General features: G+C 43.7%; 1 protein-coding gene and 1 long non-coding RNA gene across 5 annotated transcripts in view; one reads left to right on the top strand and one right to left on the bottom strand.

Moving 5' to 3' along the window:
• Positions 1–17,686, top strand: part of LOC146347126 (uncharacterized) — a 60,644-nt gene extending 42,958 nt beyond the window's left edge. The window contains exon 4 of the long non-coding RNA XR_014790167.1: positions 17,398–17,686. This is a non-coding gene — a long non-coding RNA (uncharacterized LOC146347126). The remainder of the gene's footprint in view (positions 1–17,397) is intronic.
• LDLRAD4 (low density lipoprotein receptor class A domain containing 4) overlaps positions 1–22,144 on the bottom strand; it is a 439,787-nt gene that overhangs the window by 342,336 nt on the left and 75,307 nt on the right. The gene's annotated exons all lie outside the window — the stretch shown is intronic.

Genomic DNA, 22,144 nt, shown 5'->3' with positions numbered 1-22,144 from the left:
CAATCCTGGATAATGAGTTCAATACTGAATTTCTAGTAAAATGTTTAAAATGTACCCAGTATTAATATGTGTGGCATATACATAAAATGCACATTGCAAGAGCACAATTAAAGTGATATACACTGACCATTAATTTATATCCTGTCTATATGTAAAGTAAGCCTTTGTGACAGGTCTCCCTGTTTTATAAGATATTGGCCAGCTTTTTTATCCCTACAAGCAATTATTTATGAATCATACTCTTCCATGCTCCTCATTGGAGCACTTACAGCATATCATGACTCATCTGTAATTTTCCTCTAGCATGATTTGAGGGGCGGGAGGAAAATGCCAACCTGCCATTAAACTACACCAGATAGTCTTTGAAGCATGACTTCTAATTATTATTTTTCCCTTCTTCTTTGATGACTTGTAGAATGGCTTACTCATCCACATTAAGGCAGCACTTCATTCTTCATTAATATATTATGAAAATTGAGGTTTCGCTTGAACATTATCAGAGGTGGGAAAGTTAGCTGCTTGTTTCAAGTATGCAACTGTATGTGCATGACATTTGAGAGTTTCAGCTACCTGACTCCTCAAAAGTCATGTGGCCAAATCTCTGCTTCTTATCATCAAAAATGAAGCATCTCTAGCAAAACCGAAAGCAAGTAAAAAGGACAAATTGTTGAGATCTCAACACAAACACAATTAGAGTGGCAAAAAGCATAATGCTGACCCTATTGCTGAACTGTATTTTGGCAGCTCATGTCTTTCTAACTTATGTTACAATTTTTTCCCATTTCCTTATATAAATAATACAATCTTGCAGACCCAAACATACCAACACACACACTGTCCTGATTTGGACATAAAAGCTACACTATGATTAAGTGTTACATGCATGAGCATCAGGCTCGTTCTCTTTACCTCGCCTCTTTGATGAGGATGAGATCAGAAGCTTTTGCTTCCATCTTCAGTTAACCACTGTTTATCAGTATGTCTGAACACTACACTGTGGTTAATCTTAACTATGGTCAGTGCCCAAGTGTGCCTGCATGCCAGCAGGATCCACTGCTAGCACAATGAGGAGTTAGCCAGGTCAGCAGAGCTTGCAGACGGAAACTCTGCTGCCCTGTCCAGATTTAGAAACAAGTGTTTCCACTTGTTTCCAGGATTGCTTTTTGAAGTGCTAGCTTTCTGTGGCACGAGTGGAGGGTCCATGCAACAGATCAAGTGGGAGCACAGTGGCAGTATTGGACACCGCCTACTGGTTTAGTGAAACAACCCAGCTTCATAAACCAATGTTAACTATGATTTAGGTAAACAAGCTAATTTTATAACCCATGATTTGAAGTTGGCTTGTTTCCTTAAATCAGAGGGGAGAACCTGTGTCCAGATGTTTTTGGACCACAATTCCCATTGTCTGTGACCATTTGCCATGCTTGCTGGGGCTGACAGAAATTGGAATCCAGCAGCAACTGGAGGGCCACAGGTTCCTCACCTCTGTCCTAAACCATAGTTAAGTAGAACACAGTTTGTCTGGACTCACACGTAATGATAAACAGTGGTTAGTTAAAAATGGAAGCAAAAGCTTCCAATCTCCCACTTGTGTCTGCACCAAAGAAAGAGAAGGGGGGGGGGAGCTGGTGAGCCTGAAGCTTGCTCATGTAACGTTAAACCACAGTTTAGTGAATGAGGTCATAGAGTCACATTTCACTTTTATTCTTTACCTATGGGAAATACATTTCCTTGCATATGGAACACAACCATCAGCATGACGGAGATACTATTTTCATTTCCCTCCTAAGTGAAAATATGTTGCTTCCCTGCCATGTGATATGGGAACAATTGCCATGGGCTGAACTCCACAGAGTTGTAAAGGATCTTAGCAGAGGTAGTAAGATCATAGGAATGTAGGAAACTGCCTTATACTGAGTCAGAATATTGGTCTATCTAGCCCAGTATAGTTAACACTGACTGGCAGCAGTTCTCCGGAGTTTCAGGCAGAAATTTTCCAGCCCTACCTAGAGATGCCGGGAGTTGCACCTGAGACCTCCTGCGTGCAAAGCATGTGATCTACCACTGAGCTACGGCTCTTCCCCAAAGTATCGTACTATAGCAGAGACAACAATTGGACTGGGCCCCAATTGTATAAGCATACTTATCATAATGATCAAACCCAACATATATTAATGTAACCAACAATATATTAGTGTGTTATTTAAAAAACAATATTTGACTCTTCTTTTACATAAAAATGCTGAATGTGTAACCCTGAACACACATACTGAATATGAAAAAAGACAGACACAGAAAACAAACCTGCAATTAATTTTGTTTCCAATAGGAGTATTAGAAGTACATTGACCAAACAGAAGCCTATATCCTGAAGTTCCACATATGAGGCATTCCAAGAATGATTTGTCTTGGACTACATTTGTTGTTGTTTAGTCGTTCAGTCGTGTCCGACTCTTCGTGACCCCATGGACCATAGCACGCCAGGCCTTCCTGTCCTGCGCTCTCTCCCGGAGCGTGCTCAAGTTCATATTCATTGCATCCGTGATGCTATCTAGCCATCTCATCCTCTGCCGTCCCCTTCTCCTTTTGCCTTCAGTCTTTCCCAGCATCAGGGTCTTTTCCAGGGAGTTTTCTCTTCGCATTAGGTGGCCAAAATATTCGAGCTTCAGCTTCATTATCTGTCCTTCCAATGAGCACTCAGGGTTGATTTCCTTTAGGATGGACTGATTTGACCTCCTTGCAGTCCAGGGGACTCGTAAGAGTCTTCTCCAGCACCACAGTTCGAAAGCATCCATTCTTCGGCGCTCAGCCTTCCTTATAGTCCAGCTCTCACAGCCATACATTACTACTGGGAAAACCATAGCTTTGATTAGACGGACCTTTGTCGGCAAGGTGATGTCTCTGCTCCTTACTATGCTGTCTAGGTTGGCCATAGCTTTCCTCCCAAGGAGCAAGCGTCTTTTAATTTCATGGCTACAGTCACCGTCTGCAGTGATCTTGGAGCCCAAGAAAGTAAAATCTGTCACTGCTTCCATTTCTTCCCCTTCTATATGCCAGGAAGTGATGGGGCCAGATGCCATGATCTTCATTTTTTTAATGTTGAGTTTCAAACCAGCTTTGGCACTCTCCTCTTTCACCCTCAACAAGAGGCTCTTGAGATCCTCTTCGCTTTCTGCCATTAGGGTGGTATCGTCTGCATATCGGAGGTTGTTGATAATTCTCCCAGCAACCTTAATTCTGACCTCTGATTCATCCAACCCAGCATTTCTCATGATGTACTCTGCATATTCATGGATCACTGCCTTGTTGTGGCGAAGGGGCTTGCGTAACTCAGTGAAGCCATAAGCTATGCCGTGCAGGGCCACCCAAGACGGACAGGTCATGGCAGAGAGTTCTGACAAAATGTGGTCCACTGGAGAAGGAAATGGCAACCCACTCCAGTATTCTTGCCAAGAAAACCCCATGGAACGTATCACAAGGCTAAAAGAGATGACACCGGAAGATGAGCCCCTCAGGTCGGAAGGTGTCCAATATGCTACTGGGGAAGAGCAGAGGGTATTTCCAAGTAGCGCCAGAAAGAGTGAAGCGGCTGGGCCAAAGCCGAAAGGACACTCAGCTGTGGATGTGTCTGGTGGTGAAAAGAAAATCCGATGCTGTAAAGAACAATATTGTTTAGGAACCTGGAATGTCAGATCAATGAATCAAGGTAAGCTGGAGGTGGTCAAACATGAGATGGCAAGATTGAACATCGACATCTTGGGAATCAGCGAACTCAAATGGACAGGCATGGGCGAATTTAATTCAGGTCACCATCATATCTACTATTGTGGGCAAGAATCCCTTAGAAGAAATGGAGTAGCACTCATAGTCAACAAAAGGGTGGGAAAAGCAGTACTGGGGTACAATCTTAAAAATGATAGAATGATCTCAGTACGAATCCAAGGCAAACCATTCAACATCACAGTAATTCAAGTCTATGCCCCAACCACTGAGGCCGAAGAAGCTGAGGTTGATCGGTTCTATGAAGACCTACAACACCTTCTAGAACTAACACCAAAAAAAGATGTCCTCTTCATCATAGGGGATTGGAATGCTAAAGTAGGAAGTCAAGAAATCACTGGGATAACAGGCAGGCATGGCCTTGGTGTACAAAATGAAGCAGGACAAAAGCTAATAGAGTTTTGCCAAGAGAACATGCTGATCATAGCAAACACTCTTTTCCAACAGCACAAGAGGCGACTCTACACATGGACGTCACCAGATGGTCAATATCGAAATCAGATTGATTATGTCCTTTGCAGCCAAAGATGGAGAAGTTTCATACAGTCAGTAAAAACAAGACCTGGAGCTGACTGTGGCTCAGATCATGAGCTGCTTCTTGCAAAATTTCGGCTTAAATTGAAGAACGTCGGGAAAACCACTAAACCGTTCAGGTATGACCTAAATCATATCCCTGATGAATATACAGTGGAGGTGAGGAATAGATTTCAGGGATTAGACCTGATAGACAGAGTGCCTGAGGAACTATGGACGGAGGTCCGTAACATTGTTCAGGAGGCAGCAACGAAATCCATCCCAAAGAAAAAGAAATGCAAGAAAGCCAAGTGGCTGTCTGATGAGGCTTTACAAGTAGCTCACGAAAGAAGGGAAGCGAAAAGCAAGGGAGAAAGGGGAAGATATACCCAACTCAATGCAGAGTTCCAGAGAATAGCAAGGAGAGACAAGAAGGCCTTCTTAAATGAACAATGCAAAGAAATCGAGGAAAACAACAGAATGGGAAAGACTAGAGATCTCTTCAAGAAAATTGGAGATCTCAAGGGAACGTTTTGTGCAAAGACGGGCATGATAAAGGACAAAGAAGGCAGGGACCTAACAGAAGCAGATGAGATTAAGAAGAGGTGGCAAGAATACACAGAAGAACTATACAGGAAAGATCTGAATGTCCCTGATAGCCATGATAGTGCGGTCACTGAACTTGAGCCGGACATCCTCGAGAGTGAAGTCAAGTGGGCCTTAGGAAGCATTAGTAACAACAAAGCTAGCGGAGATGACAGTATTCCAGCCGAGCTATTTAAAATCCTAAAAGATGATGCTGTTAAAGTGCTGCATTCAATATGCCAACAAATCTGGAACACTCAACAGTGGCCACAAGACTGGAAAAGGTCAGTTTACATTCCAATTCCAAAGAAGGGCAACGCCAAAGAGTGTTCAAACTACCGCACAATTGCGCCCATTTCACATGCCAGCAAGGTGATGCTCAAAATCCTACAAGCTAGGCTTCAGCAGTATGCGAACCGAGAACTACCAGAAGTACAAGCTGGGTTTAGAAGAGGCAGAGGAACTAGAGATCAAATCGCCAACATTCGCTGCATCATGGAGAAAGCAAGAGAATTCCAGAAAAACGTCTATTTCTGCTTCATTGACTACGCTAAAGCCTTTGATTGTGTGGATCACAACAAACTGTGGCAAATTCTGAAAGAGATGGGAGTACCAGACCACCTTACCTGTCTCCTGAGAAACCTGTACGAGGGTCAAGAAGCAACAGTCAGAACCAGACATGGAACAACCGATTGGTTCAAAATTGGGAAAGGAGTACGACAAGGCTGCATATTGTCACCCTGCTTATTTAACTTATATGCAGAGTTGTTGTTGTTCAGTCGTTCAGTCGTGTCCAACTCTTCGTGACCCCATGGACCATAGCACGCCAGGCCTTCCTGTCATGCGCTCTCTCCCGGAGCGTGCTCAAGTTCATATTCATTGCATCCGTGATGCTATCTAGCCATCTCATCCTCTGCCGTCCCCTTCTCCTTTTGCCTTCAGTCTTTCCCAGCATCAGGGTCTTTTCCAGGGAGTTTTCTCTTCGCATTAGGTGGCCAAAATATTGGAGCTTCAGCTTCAGTATCTGTCCTTCCAATGAGCACTCAGGGTTGATTTCCTTTAGGATGGACTGATTTGACCTCCTTGCAGTCCAGGGGACTCGTAAGAGTCTTCTCCAGCACCAAAGTTCAAAAGCATCCATTCTTCGGCGCTCAGCCTTCCTTATAGTCCAGCTCTCACAGCCATACATTACTACTGGGAAAACCATAGCTTTGATTAGACGGACCTTTGTCAGCAAGGTGATGTCTCTGCTTCTTACTATGCTGTCTAGGTTTGCCATAGCTTTCCTCCCAAGGAGCAAGCGTCTTTTAATTTCATGGCTACAGTCACCATCTGCGGTGATCTTGGAGCCCAAGAAAGTAAAATCTGTCACTACTTCCATTTCTTCCCCTTCTATATGCCAGGAAGTGATGGGGCCAGATGCCATGATCTTTGTTTTTTTAATGTTGCGTTTCAAACCAGCTTTGGCACTCTCCTCTTTCACCCTCAACAAGAGGCTCTTGAGATCCTCTTCGCTTTCTGCCATTAGGGTGGTATCGTCTGCATATCGGAGGTTGTTGATAATTCTCCCAGCAATCTTAATTCCGACCTGTGATTCATCCAACCCAGCATTTCTCATGATGTACTCTGCATATAAGTTAAATAAGCAGGGTGACAATATGCAGCCTTGTCGTACTCCTTTCCCAATTTTGAACCAATCGGTTGTTCCATGTCTGGTTCTGACTGTTGCTTCTTGACCCTCGTACAGGTTTCTCAGGAGACAGGTAAGGTGGTCTGGTACTCCCATCACTTTAAGAATTTGCCACAGTTTGTTGTGATCCACACAATCAAAGGTTTTAGCGTAGTCAATGAAGCAGAAATAGACGTTTTTCTGGAATTCTCTTGCTTTCTCCATGATGCAGCGAATGTTGGCGATTTGATCTCTAGTTCCTCTGCCTCTTCGAAACCCAGCTTGTACTTCCGGTAGTTCTCGGTTCACATACTGCTGAAGCCTAGCTTGTAGGATTTTGAGCATCACCTTGCTGGCATGTGAAATGAGCGCAATTGTGCGGTAGTTTGAACACTCTTTGGCGTTGCCCTTCTTTGGAATTGGAATGTAAACTGACCTTTTCCAGTCTTGTGGCCACTGTTGAGTGTTCCAGATTTGTTGGCATATTGAATGCAGCACTTTAACAGCATCATCTTTTAGGATTTTAAATAGCTCGGCTGGAATACTGTCATCTCCGCTAGCTTTGTTGTTACTAATGCTTCCTAAGGCCCACTTGACTTCACTCTCGAGGATGTCCGGCTCAAGTTCAGTGACCGCACTATCATGGCTATCAGGGACATTCAGATCTTTCCTGTATAGTTCTTCTGTGTATTCTTGCCACCTCTTCTTAATCTCATCTGCTTCTGTTAGGTCCCTGCCTTCTTTGTCCTTTATCATGCCCGTCTTTGCACAAAACGTTCCCTTGAGATCTCCAATTTTCTTGAAGAGATCTCTAGTCTTTCCCATTCTGTTGTTTTCCTCGATTTCTTTGCATTGTTCATTTAAGAAGGCCTTCTTGTCTCTCCTTGCTATTCTCTGGAACTCTGCATTGAGTTGGGTATATCTTCCCCTTTCTCCCTTGCTTTTCGCTTCCCTTCTTTCGTGAGCTACTTGTAAAGCCTCATCAGACAGCCACTTGGCTTTCTTGCATTTCTTTTTCTTTGGGATGGATTTCGTTGCTGCCTCCTGAACAATGTTACGGACCTCCGTCCATAGTTCCTCAGGCACTCTATCAGGTCTAATCCCTGAAATCTATTCCTCACCTCCACTGTATATTCATCAGGGATATGATTTAGGTCATACCTGAACGGTTTAGTGGTTTTCCCGACGTTCTTCAATTTAAGCCGAAATTTTGCAAGAAGCAGCTCATAATCTGAGCCACAGTCAGCTCCAGGTCTTGTTTTTACTGACTGTATGGAGCTTCTCCATCTTTGGCTGCAAAGGACATAATCAATCTGATTTCGATATTGACCATCTGGTGACGTCCATGTGTAGAGTCGCCTCTTGTGCTGTTGGAAAAGAGTGTTTGCTATGATCAGCATGTTCTCTTGGCAAAACTCTATTAGCTTTTGTCCTGCTTCATTTTGTACACCAAGGCCATGCCTGCCTGTTATCCCGGTGATTTCTTGACTTCCTACTTTAGCATTCCAATCCCCTATGATGAAGAGGACATCTTTTTTTGGTGTTAGTTCTAGAAGGTGTTGTAGGTCTTCATAGAACCGATCAACCTCAGCTTCTTCGGCCTCAGTGGTTGGGGCATAGACTTGAATTACTGTGATGTTGAATGGTTTGCCTTGGATTCGTACTGAGATCATTCTATCATTTTTAAGATTGTACCCCAGTACTGCTTTTCCCACCCTTTTGTTGACTATGAGTGCTACTCCATTTCTTCTAAGGGATTCTTGCCCACAATAGTAGATATGATGGTCACCTGAATTAAATTCGCCCATGCCTGTCCATTTGAGTTCGCTGATTCCCAAGATGCCGATGTTCAATCTTGCCATCTCATGTTTGACCACCTCCAGCTTACCTTGATTCATTGATCTGACATTCCAGGTTCCTAAACAATATTGTTCTTTACAGCATCGGATTTTCTTTTCACCACCAGACACATCCACAGCTGAGTGTCCTTTTGGCTTTGGCCCAGCCACTTCACTCTTTCTGGCGCTACTTGGAAATACCCTCTGCTCTTCCCCAGTAGCATATTGGACACCTTCCGACCTGAGGGGCTCATCTTCCGGCGTCATCTCTTTTAGCCTTGTGATACAATCCATGGGGTTTTCTTGGCAAGAATACTGGAGTGGGTTGCCATTTCCTTCTCCAGTGGACCACATTTTGTCAGAACTCTCTGCCATGACCTGTCCGTCTTGGGTGGCCCTGCACGGCATAGCTTATGGCTTCACTGAGTTACGCAAGCCCCTTCGCCACAACAAGGCAGTGATCCATGAAGGGGCTTGGACTACATACTTGTATCCAAATTGGAAGAGGCATGAACATTTTTCAATAGTATAAGGAAAATATAGATAAGGTATTTTTTCTTTATGTGGCTAATCAAATAATTTTATAGACAGGTATTCCCAAACATTTTACTGAAGTGACCTACAGATTTCGTTGTTCAGAAAAACTGCATTGCCCCTACTTTTCCTTTATCAGTCACTTGTGTTGCTTTGACTACCCTCAAGGCTCCTTTACTTGCCATGTAGGAATCATTCTTCTATAGCAAAAATGGAAGGAGACAGAATTTGCCGTGGTGTGGCTATGTTGACATTCAACAGCACACTGCTATCTTGGGTAGCAATTTCTTTTAAGTAAAACTAAAACAAACGCCCTCTCTCTCACCCTCTCCTGCTCAAATCCCTCATTTCCACTCTGTTGAGATCATCTGACTAGACTCATGGTGATCTAATCTGTTACATAACCAAAACACACAGAGGCAAAGTCTGCAGTCCACTCAGTGCTGGAAGCTATTGGGACTTCAAAGGGAGAATCTCTATGCAAGACAGCTGCAGAACAAGCCCTTAATAATGAAAGGCTATGCTAAGAAAAATAATAGTAAGAGATTGGTTCTTAGAGAGAACTGCCCAAATGCTTAAAGTGTTTGGGGGTTTTTTAGATTTCAGAGACAGAAGAGACAATCTATTTCCAAGAAATATGTGCGAAACATCCTGTATGCTTATTTTCTTGAACCCCTGTTTTGAATTGGGTATAGTATTTTCTAACTTGAAAATAGAGCTTGCCTCACAACCTTCGATGTGGATTTATTCTTTTCAGTTGAAATCTGTATCCTTCTTGGGAGGCTGCCACTATTATTAAAATGAGCACATTTCCGATTAGACACAAATAATCAAGACTGATTTCTCAGTGCCTGGTTTTCAGTTGTAAGCCATGTTCAGAGTGAGCACTGATATCTGAATACTGATACTGAGGGCCATGCAATAGGACAGGAGCAACTGCCTTCATAGTCTGCTTGTAAGTTTCCAGAGGGAATTTGGAGGCCCTGGCTGAAAAAAGAATGCTGGACTAAATGAATCCTTGGTCTGGTATAGCAGGACTGTACTCAAATTCAGATGAAAAAAAGGAGAATCTTTCCAAAATTAAATGTCATTCACAATCAAGAAGTCTTAAGCTATACATTTATAGCATAGCTTAATTTAGTGATTCATTATTAGCATTTTATAAGCAGTGCTTACTATTACAGTGGTTGGGTTCACATCTAATGGAAAACCATGGCTTCCCACTACAAGAACAAGTTGCAAAGAGATTTCCCCCCCCCCAACACACACACTTTAGCAAACCAGAAAAAGAGAGAAAAGCTTCAACCTTCCATTTTAAACAAGCCACCGTTCCCTGTGATATTCAAACTCAAGAAACTATGGTTTGTTTAAAATAGCTTTTCCCAACCTGCTGCCCTCCAAACATTCTGGGCTTCAACTCACTTCAGCCTCAGGCAGCTCGGCCAGTGATCAGGAATTCTTGGCACTGTGGTCAGTAGTGCAGCTAGGGCTGGACCTCAGGGCTGAAGTCCAGGGTCCCAAAGCCCTGGAGGATGGCCCAAATGGCCACCCAGAGAACAGCAGGTGTTGGGAGCAGTAGCAAGTGGGTCAGCACCTCAACTGGAAAACACCATTTTACACCTGTAGTCATGCTTGTGCTATAATATAAGTAAGTTTAAAACGCAAAAGTGCACATGCTCGGAATATTACATTTTAATCAGGATTAGCAAAAAAAATTGTTGTTGTTTTGCTCTAACATAGCAGGAATGTAGAAGCAATTGTAAAGCATGGAACAGCAATAAAGGAAAGAGAAGAGACATGTTAATTGTATGCTTCACAACTGAGGCAATACACATAAACATCTACTCCTCCCCTCCCTGTACCAAGCTACACCACAGTTTGTAGTCCGAAAATCTGAAGGCAAACAGGTTGGAAAAGCTTGGTTTAAAACCTGGCTAGTGAGAATAAATCAGGATCAAGCCCTGGTTTCAAATCCTGGCTAGTTCTCAAACCATAGTCTAAAGCAGGGATGGGCAACATGTGGCTGCATGCGCACCCTGTCCTTTTTTGTGGCTCCTGCTGCCCCCAAATCACCATGCCGCTGAATTGCCACAGAATTTCAGCAGGATGCAGTTGCAGCAAGAAAAAAAAAAACATTTTCCCTTTAAAAAAAGGCATGCAGGGAGCATGCCTTATTTTAAAGGGAAAATTGGTTTTTTTTCTTGCCACAGCTGCATGCTGCTGAAATTCTGTGGCAATTCAGCAGCAGCAATTTTAGCTGTGTGTGTGTAGCCCTCAGTGGATTCCAAGGGGCAGAAATTGGCCCCCAAATTCTCCAGATTTGCTCAACCCTAGTCTAAACAAACCACAGCTTGTTGAGTTCCCTCATAGCTCATCCAAGGAACTGCAGTTAGTTTAAAATCAACAGTGGAAGCCATGGTTTTCTTTTATGTGTGAACTGAGCCAATGTGTCAATTCACATAGAATCATAGAATAGTAAGGTTGGAAGGGTCCTGTAAGACCATCAAGTCCACCCCCCTGCTCAATGCAGGAATCCAAGTCAGAGCATCCCTGACAGATGGCTGTCCAGCCTCATCTTGAACGCCTCCAGTATGGGAGAGCCCACTATCTCCCTAGGTAATTGGTTCCATTGTCGTATTGCTCTACCGGTCAGGAAGTTTTTCCTGATGTTCTTCCTGTACCTTGAGCCCATTATTCTGTGTCCTGCACTCTGGGATAACCAAGAAGAGATCCTGGCCTTCCTCTCTGTGACAACCTTTCAAGTACCTGAAGAGCGCTATCGTATCTCCCCTCAGTCTTCTCTTCTCAAGGCTAAACAGTTCTTTCAGTCTCTCATAAAGATATGCTTGTTGCATTTCCAAGAGTACATGCAATCAACATTGCATTAATATCTCTGGGTTTGATTTCTAGGAAGTATGATGCATCCCATGAACCTCGCCATACAAACTGGTTTGGATCTTGGCTCAGTTAATTGGCCACAATTAACTTGACTGCTCCTATATTGCCTATCTTGAATAGACTGGGAATCCAAAGAAAAGGTCATAGTCTCATGCTATTAATCACAGGACCAAGTAATATTGCTACCATACATATTATAACACAGAGGAATAAATAAATGGAAACACACAAGGCAATTTATGGGATGTTTTTCCTTCCAAATCCCATACAACCCAACTCTTCTCTTGTTGTTGTTGTTGTTCAGTCATTAAGTCGTGTCTGACTCTTCGTGACCCCATGGACCACAGCACGCCAGGCCTTCCTGTCCTGCGCTCTCTCCCGGAGTGTGCTCAAGTTCATATTCACTGAGTTGGTGATGCTATCTAGCCATCTCATCCTCTGCTGTCCCCTTCTCCTTTTGCCTTCAATCTTTCCCAGCATCAGGGTCATTTCCAGTGAGTTTTCTCTTCGCATTAGGTGGCCAAAATATTTGAGCTTCAGCTTCAGTATCTGTCCTTCCAATGAGCACTCAGGGTTGATTTCCTTTAGGATGGACTGATTTGACCTCCTTGCAGTCCAGAGGACTCGTAAGAGTCTTCTCCAGCGCCACAGTTTGAAAGCATCAATTCTTCGGCGCTCAGCCTTCCTTATAGTCCAGCTCTCAGAGCCATACGTTACTACTGGGAAAACTATAGCTTTGATTAGATGGACCTTTGTCGGCAAGATGATGTCTCTGCTTCTTACTGTGCTGTCTAGGTTTGCCATAGCTTTCCTCCCAAGGAGCAAGCGTCTTTTAATTTCATGGCTACAGTCACCATCTGCGGTGATCTTGGAGTCCAAGAAAATAAAATCTGTCATTGCTTCCATTTCTTCCCCTTCTATATTACAGGAAGTGATGGGGTCTGATGCCATGATCTTAAGTTTTTTTAATGTTGAGTTTCAAACCAGCTTTTGCACTCTCCACTTTCACCCTCAACAAGAGGCTCTTTAGATCCTCTTCGCTTTCTGCCATTAGGGTGGTATCGTTTGCGTATCTGAGGTTGTTGATAATTCTCCTGGCAATCTTAATTATAACCTGTGATTCATCCAACCCAGTGTTTCTCATGATGTACTCTGCATATAAGTTAAATAAGCAGGGCGACAATATGCAGTATTTTCTCTGTTTTATGATGTGAAACACAAGGGTAAATTTTGTTTTTATTACGCACTCTTTCCAAACCCAGTAAAGAAAATAAGTATATCAAAAAGGCAATTGCATAATTTCTTTCTACCACCCTTGGTCACTCTAGCTCTTGGGCATCTCCAGGAATTTTTCTGGGGGAGGGGTAAAGTGGCACAGTGGGTATGTATGTGATTGTAATTCGTTTGTATAGCAGGCACTGCTGCACCATATCTGTGCATTTTCCTTTTGTGTGCACTTTGTTGCATAGAATTACATTCCATTACATTTGAAAGCCTAGACAGACTGGCAGAAAACCCTGGGAATTTGACAGCACTAATGTAGAGGAGTGTTACATTCAAACTTCACACAAGAGGCATCATAAGGGACATTAAAAAAAAAACGTAGAACAAGAAATAAAAGATGCAAAAACACAGTACAACAATCTTAAGAATGCCATATTATATATTTTCCAGCATCACTGCCCTTATCATAACATTGACAAGTTCACATGACTTGTCAGGGCAGGGATCCCCAGGTTAGTGATTTCCTTAATCACAGAAACTGGTGAACAGTATGTAGATAATTGCAGTGAAGTCTACGGGAAGAGTCTTTGGCAGGGGGAGAAGAAAGGTGTACGCTTGATCAGGGTTGAGCCTAGACTACTCACTTTACTTTTCACATTATCAGCCACCATTCACATCACCTAAAGTAATACAATTTTAGCCCTGCTTAAATTTTGAATTGCACAAATGTTCTTTTGGAACTACACATTTTTTCCCTGGAACTAAACATTTGTGTCTGGTTGTACATTTCTTTTTTTAAAAGCCCTGCTAGTATCAGAGAACAGGAGTACAATTTCTGGTAGATCTGGTGACTGAACAGTAATAAGGCTTGGGCACCAGGTCTACCAAGATATGTAGACCTGGAGCATCTCTACACCAGCCTAAAATTCCACATTTAAACGGGGCTTTCTTCTTCTGTTTTAAATGCAGGATCACAATGGACTCCCTTTACACACGCTCTTTTCCCCCTCCTTTCCCCTCTTCTCTGAATCTTCCATACATTTCATTATACAGCTGCTAGATGGCGCTGTGGTCTAGCTCCTCTTATTGCGGCTTTTCCTCTTTCATGAGGGAACTCAAGCGGAACTCAAAGGCTGTAATTTGATAGCTCATTATCTCTGATCTTTTAAAAAACAGAATGGTCATTTAGTGCAGGAGACGCCCTGCAGGTTAACAACGTCATCTAAAGGTCCCGGAAACTTCCACGAGTAGCCAATCTCAATAGCAGGATAAAAGCTCCATGTGAAGAAGCTCCTGACCTCTGAAAAACTTGATTCCAGGTCTACCTCTCTGTTGTTTCTCAGTGGATAGACCTGGCATCTGCATAATTTATTTTCACCTGTGGCTGAAACTATCAATTCTTCCCCTGGCTCTTCATCCCGATAATGGACCTTAGCTCCACTTCTAGTCCACCCCTAGGCTATGCTGTCCCGGCAACACCCAACAGACTCAGGTACCTTCACAATAGAGTTATTTATTGCTACCAATTCATGAGAAAACACTACCTTCTGAGGAGCCGCATGGCATGCTGTCCCAGCTCCAAGGTGTGCACTAAGAGAGAAAGGGAGAGCCATCATCCAGGTCTCCAGGAGGAAAGAGAAACCCAAACTAAAACTCATACCCCCTCTAGCTCTTAATAAACTGCAATGCTGCTACAATCAACTTTACAGTCTCCTTCCCACTGCATTTCTCTAAAAAAAACCTCAGCACACCAGGAGACTAGATAAACACACAATACTACCCTGCAGGATTGTCATACACTAACTGCCCCCTCCCCCAGGAAAGTGGGTATAACAACACTGAACTACTTTGCAGGGCTAGCGTAACCCACAGTTTCTCAGCCACAGTCTCCTGCAATATGGGTATAACAGTGATGGACTGTCTGAACGCACTGGATTTGGCAAAGTAATTTATACACTCAGAAAAGAAAACCATTTTTTTAAATAAGTTCTGAGTTAGAAAGATCGTGAACTCCTGTCTTTGATGCTACCTTTTGTTTTGGGGTAGACATACTACTGCCCAATCACAGCTACACTAAAATCCTGGATTTGTGAATTGTTTCTCCTGGGGAAGGAATCGCTTCCCACTGTGGGGAGGGCAGAGGGGGGGTTGAAAATGAACCAGGAAGTTCCATCTTTAGATAGTGGGTGTGTCAATCATTGCTATGACTTCATTCATCGGCTAAACTACTGAAATTTATTTATTTATTTATTTATTTATTGCATTTATATCCCACCTTTTTTCCTCTTGCAAGGAACCCAAGGTGGCTTACATTATCCTCCTCCTCTTCATTTTATCCTCACAACAACCTTGTGAGGTAGGTTGGGCTGAGAGTGTGTGGCTGGCCCAAAGTCACCCAGTGAGCTTCCATGGCTGAGTGGAGACTAGAACCCGGATCTCCTGGCTCCCAGTCCAACACTCTAGCCACTACACCACACTGGCTCTCACTGAAAGGCAGGCTCAGGCTAGTTTCTCAAAAAGGAATGGGGAGACTAGTGGCTACACATTTTGCCACACATTTTGCCTCTATCTCGAAGTCTACAAAGGCTAGAGTTGCCTTTATTTTTAGTGAAAGCTGGGAATCTGGAGGTGATGACTTATCAAGGGACAATTGCCCCCCTTTGGGTATTCATAGTCTAGTTGTCTAGATTTAATCCCAGCAGAAGTAACAGTGTCTCTCTGTGTTATATCTACATGGACCTTGGCATGGGGAGGGTGTTAAACTAGCATGTCTATGCTGTTTTTCATGTTCAAAGAAACATAGCAAGGCAGAATGTAAGTTGCTGTTCATGTTAGTGCCTAAAAAAATAGTTCCAAAAGGGCTTAGTGAAGGTTTTGCAAGCATAAAACTTCTAATTCTTTAAAAAAAGAGAAATACTGGAACTCCTTCAGAGTTTTCTCCCCCTCTTCCTAGGGATGTTTCTCGGGGCAACTAGATCATGGAACTCACTACCACAAGGTTTGTTCATGTTGCAAGCTGAAGAAAACCCAAAGGGATAACAGAGGGCCAGTCGGTGACAGAGGCAAACAGTCCCCAAGCATGTCAGAAAAGGACTGTGGGCTTCATGGCTTCCTCCCACACACCCCCCACCCCACCCCACCCCCAAATCAGAGCTGGAATTGGAATAAGCGTACAGGAAATTCTGTCTGGTCCTCAAGGGCCAGTGCTACTCAGCCGATCAGGGCTGCTAGTTCAAGAATATGACATAGGGGCTCAATTTAGCTTTCCCTAGCAACTTCTCCAATAATTCTTTGATGCTCAGGATTGTTAATATTGTGCCCAATACCAAATTTGCTGCTTTTCCTGTGCTCGCTATACCACACCGGCTGTCACATAGTTACATGCTCCTCGCTCCCCAAGCAATAATTTCTCATTTGCAGGGGCAACTTCAAGGTTCAGTGGCAGAGCCCCTGCTTGGCATGCAGAAGGTCCCAGGTTCGATCCCCTGCATCTCCAGGTAGGGCAAGGAAAGAATCCTGCCTAAAGCCCTGGAGAGCTGCTGCCAGTCAGTGTCGACAATACTGGGCTAGATGGACCAATGGCCTGACTCGGTATAGATTTCTATGTTCCAGTTTCCAGCTTATTCTAGGTAGAAAACTCTCAGTTCTTACATTCTCTTAAAATTCAAACTGTAAAACTGCCTTTAACAGTTTCTCTGTTCCCTCCCACTAAGATGTTGCCTTCTTCAAGCTCTGGTCATATCACATTCCAAACAGAAAAGGAAATGAAAAAGATTCCCAGATGTCAGCAGAACATCTCCCGTCATTGGCTTCCATTAATGAAACATTAACCAATCATCTTGGACTGCTACCCAGCAATTAACCTAGAGGAGATGGTCAGCCAGCAACCATAACACCATACAGCAGGGCTAGGCAACCTTGTTCCTTCCAGATATTTTGGACTACAAAACCCATCATTCCCAACTATCATGGCCAATGTCAGGGACTGTGGGTGGTATAGTCCAAAACATCTGGATAGCACCAGGTTGCCTATCCCTACCATATAATACATTAAAGATAATAATGTATGACAAATGGAAACTAAAAATGTTGCTTGAGTCAGCAACATCTTATTCATGCTTTATGGAGAAAGGCAGGAATACTAACTTACACGAAAAGACAAATCTTTCAAGCAAACCACCTAACTAGTGTATTCTGACTAGTGTGCATATTGTCTTCAGCTGATGCTGGGGATGAGGAGAAAACCATGTTGAAGCATATGTTTGATACAGACTTTGTTATTTCAGTAGAAATGTCTGAGAAAACACACTTGTGTTTGTTTTTCTAGAAGCTATTAAACCTTTGCCTGTTTTCTAGGCAGACAAGATATTTTCACACACAGCTGGCTTCTGTCCTAAGTACTGCACCTCTTGGATATTTCATCCCATGGAACACAGACAAGGAAATGCGTGTCTTTTGAATCAAGATTTCAAGGGGAGGTTGTGGTAACTGAATTGCGCAGCAAGTCTTTAAGTTGAAAACCTCTGATGCCTACAAAATGAAAGATGCAGCACCTGCATATCGATTGGACACTAGAGTCAGAAACTGTTTCTGCCGGGTTTGTGTCTTTGAAAAATAATTTGAAATATAATAGAGTTACCAGGTCTTCACTTGGCAATGGTATCTGTTCATTTAAATGCTCCCAGAGGACACAGCTTCTCTACCTTCCACTCTGCTACTGTGCTGGGTTTTTTCCCATCACTCCTCTCCTCTTAGCTGCAGCAATCAGGACTCTAATTTCCCCCCACAACAGGCAAGAGAGGAGGGATTGAGCAAAGCAACTAGGAAGCTGCAGCAATGGCATCCTCTATTGGTGTCTTTAAAAAGTCATTTAAAATTAAAGGTAGGCATCCTTTTAAATGGAGGAATGACCTGGCAATGCTAATACAAAGGATTAGACAGCAAGTCACAAAAAGTGTTTGGTTTTGACATATTAGGTCCATGTAGGATTGCATTTTGATGATATAGCTTTCACACCTTATACTTTACTTGCTTTTCAGCTTGCTGAAAATATATAACAGCCTCCCCCAACCTGGTGTCTTCCAGATGTTTTGGACTTCAACCCCCATCAGCCTCAACCAGCATGGCCAGTGCTTAGGAATGCTGGGAATTGTAGTCCAAGCCATCTGATGGGGAAGTCTGCTATATAATAAATTTTTAATCTCTTCAAAAACCAAGTGTCATTTAGAGAGAAGATGTGTGTGAGTGTTTCTGCACAGAAGCACACAATTCAGAAAATCTCCAGCGGACACCAATACCTTATAGCTTGCAATCTCTGGTGGTGGTCTCTTCCATGTAGATGGAAAATAATTTAAATTTAGTCTTTTCAGTATCTAGATAATCAAAGGCTTTGCAATTCAATCAAACATCAGAAATACATCATGGTAACTTGGAAGAAAATAACCATCTATATTTTGTATAAGGAAACAGTGCTTTGGAAGCAACAATTTCTATCTGCTCTAGGGGCCAATCTACATTGCACCCGCCATTGCAATGAATTCGGTGTCCCGTCGGGTTAAACGCTCTTGCATTAAAACGTGATTATTCACACTCACCCATTTTCCCCGTTGCAGTGCTTCATCGAATGCGCAAGCTCGGTTCACACTCAAGCGCTGTGCTATTTTCCTGTGCGCGCTTGTCTGATCTCGGATGCTAAGCGGGGTCGGCCCCGGTCAGTAGTTGGATGGGCAACTGCCTGGGAATCAGGCTTCTTGCACTGAGCAGGGGGTTGTTGTATCCCTTCAAATGAGATTAAGTTTTACCTCCTCCTATCCCCCACTCCGGATGTTTTTTTTTAAATTAAGGCGTTATCCTCGCAGAATCGGGACTTCTTCGCAATGTTTTTTTTTCTAATTGAGGCATGAACTTCGAAGCTTCAAAGAGATCAGTTTCTGGCACCTCCTGAAAACAACACTGTTCCAGGAGGCATTCCTTAACTGACCAGCCACAGTTTCTAGTGGCATTCTGTTTCTTAAAAGCATATTTTTAATATGGTGTTTTAATCTTCTTATTCTTTTACTATTTTATTTCTTATGTTCACTGCTCCGAAATCTGTTTTAGATATGGAGCAGTATACAAATATTGTACCCCTTCATGGATCACTGCCTTGTTGTGGCGAAGGGGCTTGCGCAACTCAGTGAAGCCATAAGCTATGCCATGCAGGGCTACCCAAGACGGACAGGTCATGGCAGAGAGTTCTGACAAAATGTGGTCCACTGGAGAAGGAAATGGCAACCCACTCCAGTATTCTTGCCAAGAAAACCCCATGGAATGTATCACAAGGCTAAAAGAGATGACGCCGGAAGATGAGCCCCTCAGGTCGGAAGGTGTCCAATATGCTACTGGGGAAGAGCAGAGGGAATTTCCAAGTAGCGCCAGAAAGAGTGAAGCGGCTGGGCCAAAGCCGAAAGGACACTCAGCTGTGGATGTGTCTGGTGGTGAAAAGAAAATCCGATGCTGTAAAGAACAATATTGTTTAGGAACCTGGAATGTCAGATCAATGAATCAAGGTAAGCTGGAGGTGGTCAAACATGAGATGGCAAGATTGAACATCGACATCTTGGGAATCTATGAACTAAAATGGACAAGCATGGGCGAATTTAATTCAGATGACCATCATATCTACTACTGTGGGCAAGAATCCCTTAGAAGAAATGAAGTAGCACTCATAGTCAACAAAAGGGTGGGAAAAGCAGTACTGGGGTACGATCTCAAAAATGACAGAACGATCTCAGTACGAATCCAAGGCAAACCATTCAACATCACAGTAATTCAAGTCTATGCCCCAACCACTGAGGCCGAAGAAGCTGAAGTTGATCGGTTCTATGAAGACCTGCAACACCTTCTAGAACTGACACCAAAAAAAGATGTCCTCTTCATCATAGGGGATTGGAATGCTAAAGAAGGAAGTCAAGAAATCACTGGGATAACAGGCAAGCATGGCCTTGGTGTACAAAATGAAGCAGGACAAAGGCTAATAGAGTTTTGCCAAGAGAATACGCTGATCACAGCAAACACGATTTTCCAACAGCACAAGAGGCGACTCTACACATGGACATCACCAGATGGTCAATATTGAAATCAGATTGATTATGTCCTTTGCAGCCAAAGATGGAGAAGCTCCATACAGTCAGTAAAAACAAGACCTGGAGCTGACTGTGGCTCAGATCATGAGCTGCTTCTTGCAAAATTTCGGCTTCAATTGAAGAACGTAGGGAAAACCACTAAACCATTCAGGTATGACCTCAATCATATCCCTTATGAATATACAAAGGAGGTGAGGAATAGATTTCAGGGATTAGACCTGATAGACAGAGTGCCTGAGGAACTATGGACGGAAGTCCGTAACATTGTTCAGGAGGCAGCAACGAAATCCATCCTTAAGAAAAAGAAATGCAAGAAAGCCAAGTGGCTGTCTAATGAGGCTTTACAAGTAGCTGAAGAAAGAAGGGAAGCAAAAAGCAAGGGAGAAAGGGGAAGATATATCCAACTGAATGCAGAGTTCTAGAGAATAGCAAGGAGAGACAAGAAGGCCTTCTTAAATGAACAATGCAAAGAAATCGAGGAAAACAACAGAATGGGAAAGACTAGAGATCTCTTCAAGAAAATCGGAGATATCAAGGGAACGTTTTGTGCAAAGACGGGCATGATAAAGGACAAAGAAGGCAGGGACCTAACAGAAGCAGATGAGATTAAGAAGAGGTGGAAAGAATACACAGAAGAACTCTACAGGAAAGATCTTGATGTCCCTGATAGCCATGATAGTGCGGTCACTGAACTGGAGCCGGACATCCTCGAGAGTGAAGTCAAGTGGGCCTTAGGGAGCATTACTACCAACAAAGCTAGCGGAGATGACAGTATTTCAGCTGAGCTATTTAAAATCCTAAAAGATGATGCTGTTAAAGTGCTGCACTCAATATGCCAACAAATTTGGAACACTCAACAGTGGCCACAAGACTGGAAAAGCTCAGTTTACATTCCAGTTCCAAAGAAGGGCAACGCCAAACAGTGTTCAAACGACCGTATAATACCGTATCATTTCACATGCCAGCAAGGTCATGCTCAAAATCCTACAAGATAGGCTTCAGCAGTATGTGAACCGAGAAGTACCGGAAGTACAAGCTGGGTTTCAAAGAGGCAGAGGAACTAGAGATCAAATCGCCAACATTCGCTGGATCATGGAGAAAGCAAGAGAATTCCAGAAAAATGTATTTGCGAGTGGACAAGGGGAGAAATGACGAGACAACACCAATCAATTTGGGATAAACAGGGCCACATTTATTGATAGATTACAATCTGCGAAGAAAGCACTGGCAGGCACACCTCCAACAAGACCAACATAACAGGTGTAGAGTGAGGCATTCGTTGTCTGTGGCGAGGCGTCCGCCCTCACCCACCAATCGGACATACCCAGTTCTGGGCTGGGAGACCTTCCCCTGTCACCCCCCCTCGAGCCACAGAACCTGAGTGGGTGAGGAGGGTTGGCCTCAAAGGTAAGCCGTATCTCCCAACTGGGGCCACAAAACCCTGAGCCGAAAGCCTCGGGCCTTACCAGTCACCTGAAATGGTGCCTACGAACACTCACCTGTCCACTCCCCCAGTGGAGAGCCCGCCCGGAGCCGCCGGTGCAGCTATGTGACCAGAAGTTTGTATCGTTGGGTGCTAGCTTAACGTATGCAGCTCAATATCGGAACTGCAGTGCAAAGTAGGCAAAACCCCCCAAAGCCTGACCAATGCGGCTAGGAACCAAAATTCCTACTCAGCCCCCAAAATAGGGCGACCAGTAAACAACCTGCACTGCAGTAAGGGCGGGAGGGAGGGAGGGAGCTGGAATAGCCGGAATGAGGAGGCTGCGGGGCAGCGCAGCCAAATAGTGGCCGGCTTGACCCGCCCCTTGGTGACGCCAGGGGCAAAGGCCAGTGGCCTTCACCCTTGTCCTGTCCTCCCCCCGCCACCTGCAACAGCCCCCCCCCACGCAGCCAGGCAAGTCGGGCGTGTGGGGAGGGCACATCTCTGCTTCATTGACTACGCTAAAGCCTTTGATTGTGTGGAACACAACAAACTG

The sequence above is a fragment of the Heloderma suspectum genome, chromosome 4 (genome assembly GCF_057233095.1).
Source record: "Heloderma suspectum isolate Gila_16-S chromosome 4, 16-S_ref, whole genome shotgun sequence".
Taxonomy (NCBI): Eukaryota; Metazoa; Chordata; class Lepidosauria; order Squamata; family Helodermatidae; genus Heloderma; species Heloderma suspectum.
This window is presented reverse-complemented; position numbering and strand designations above follow the sequence as displayed.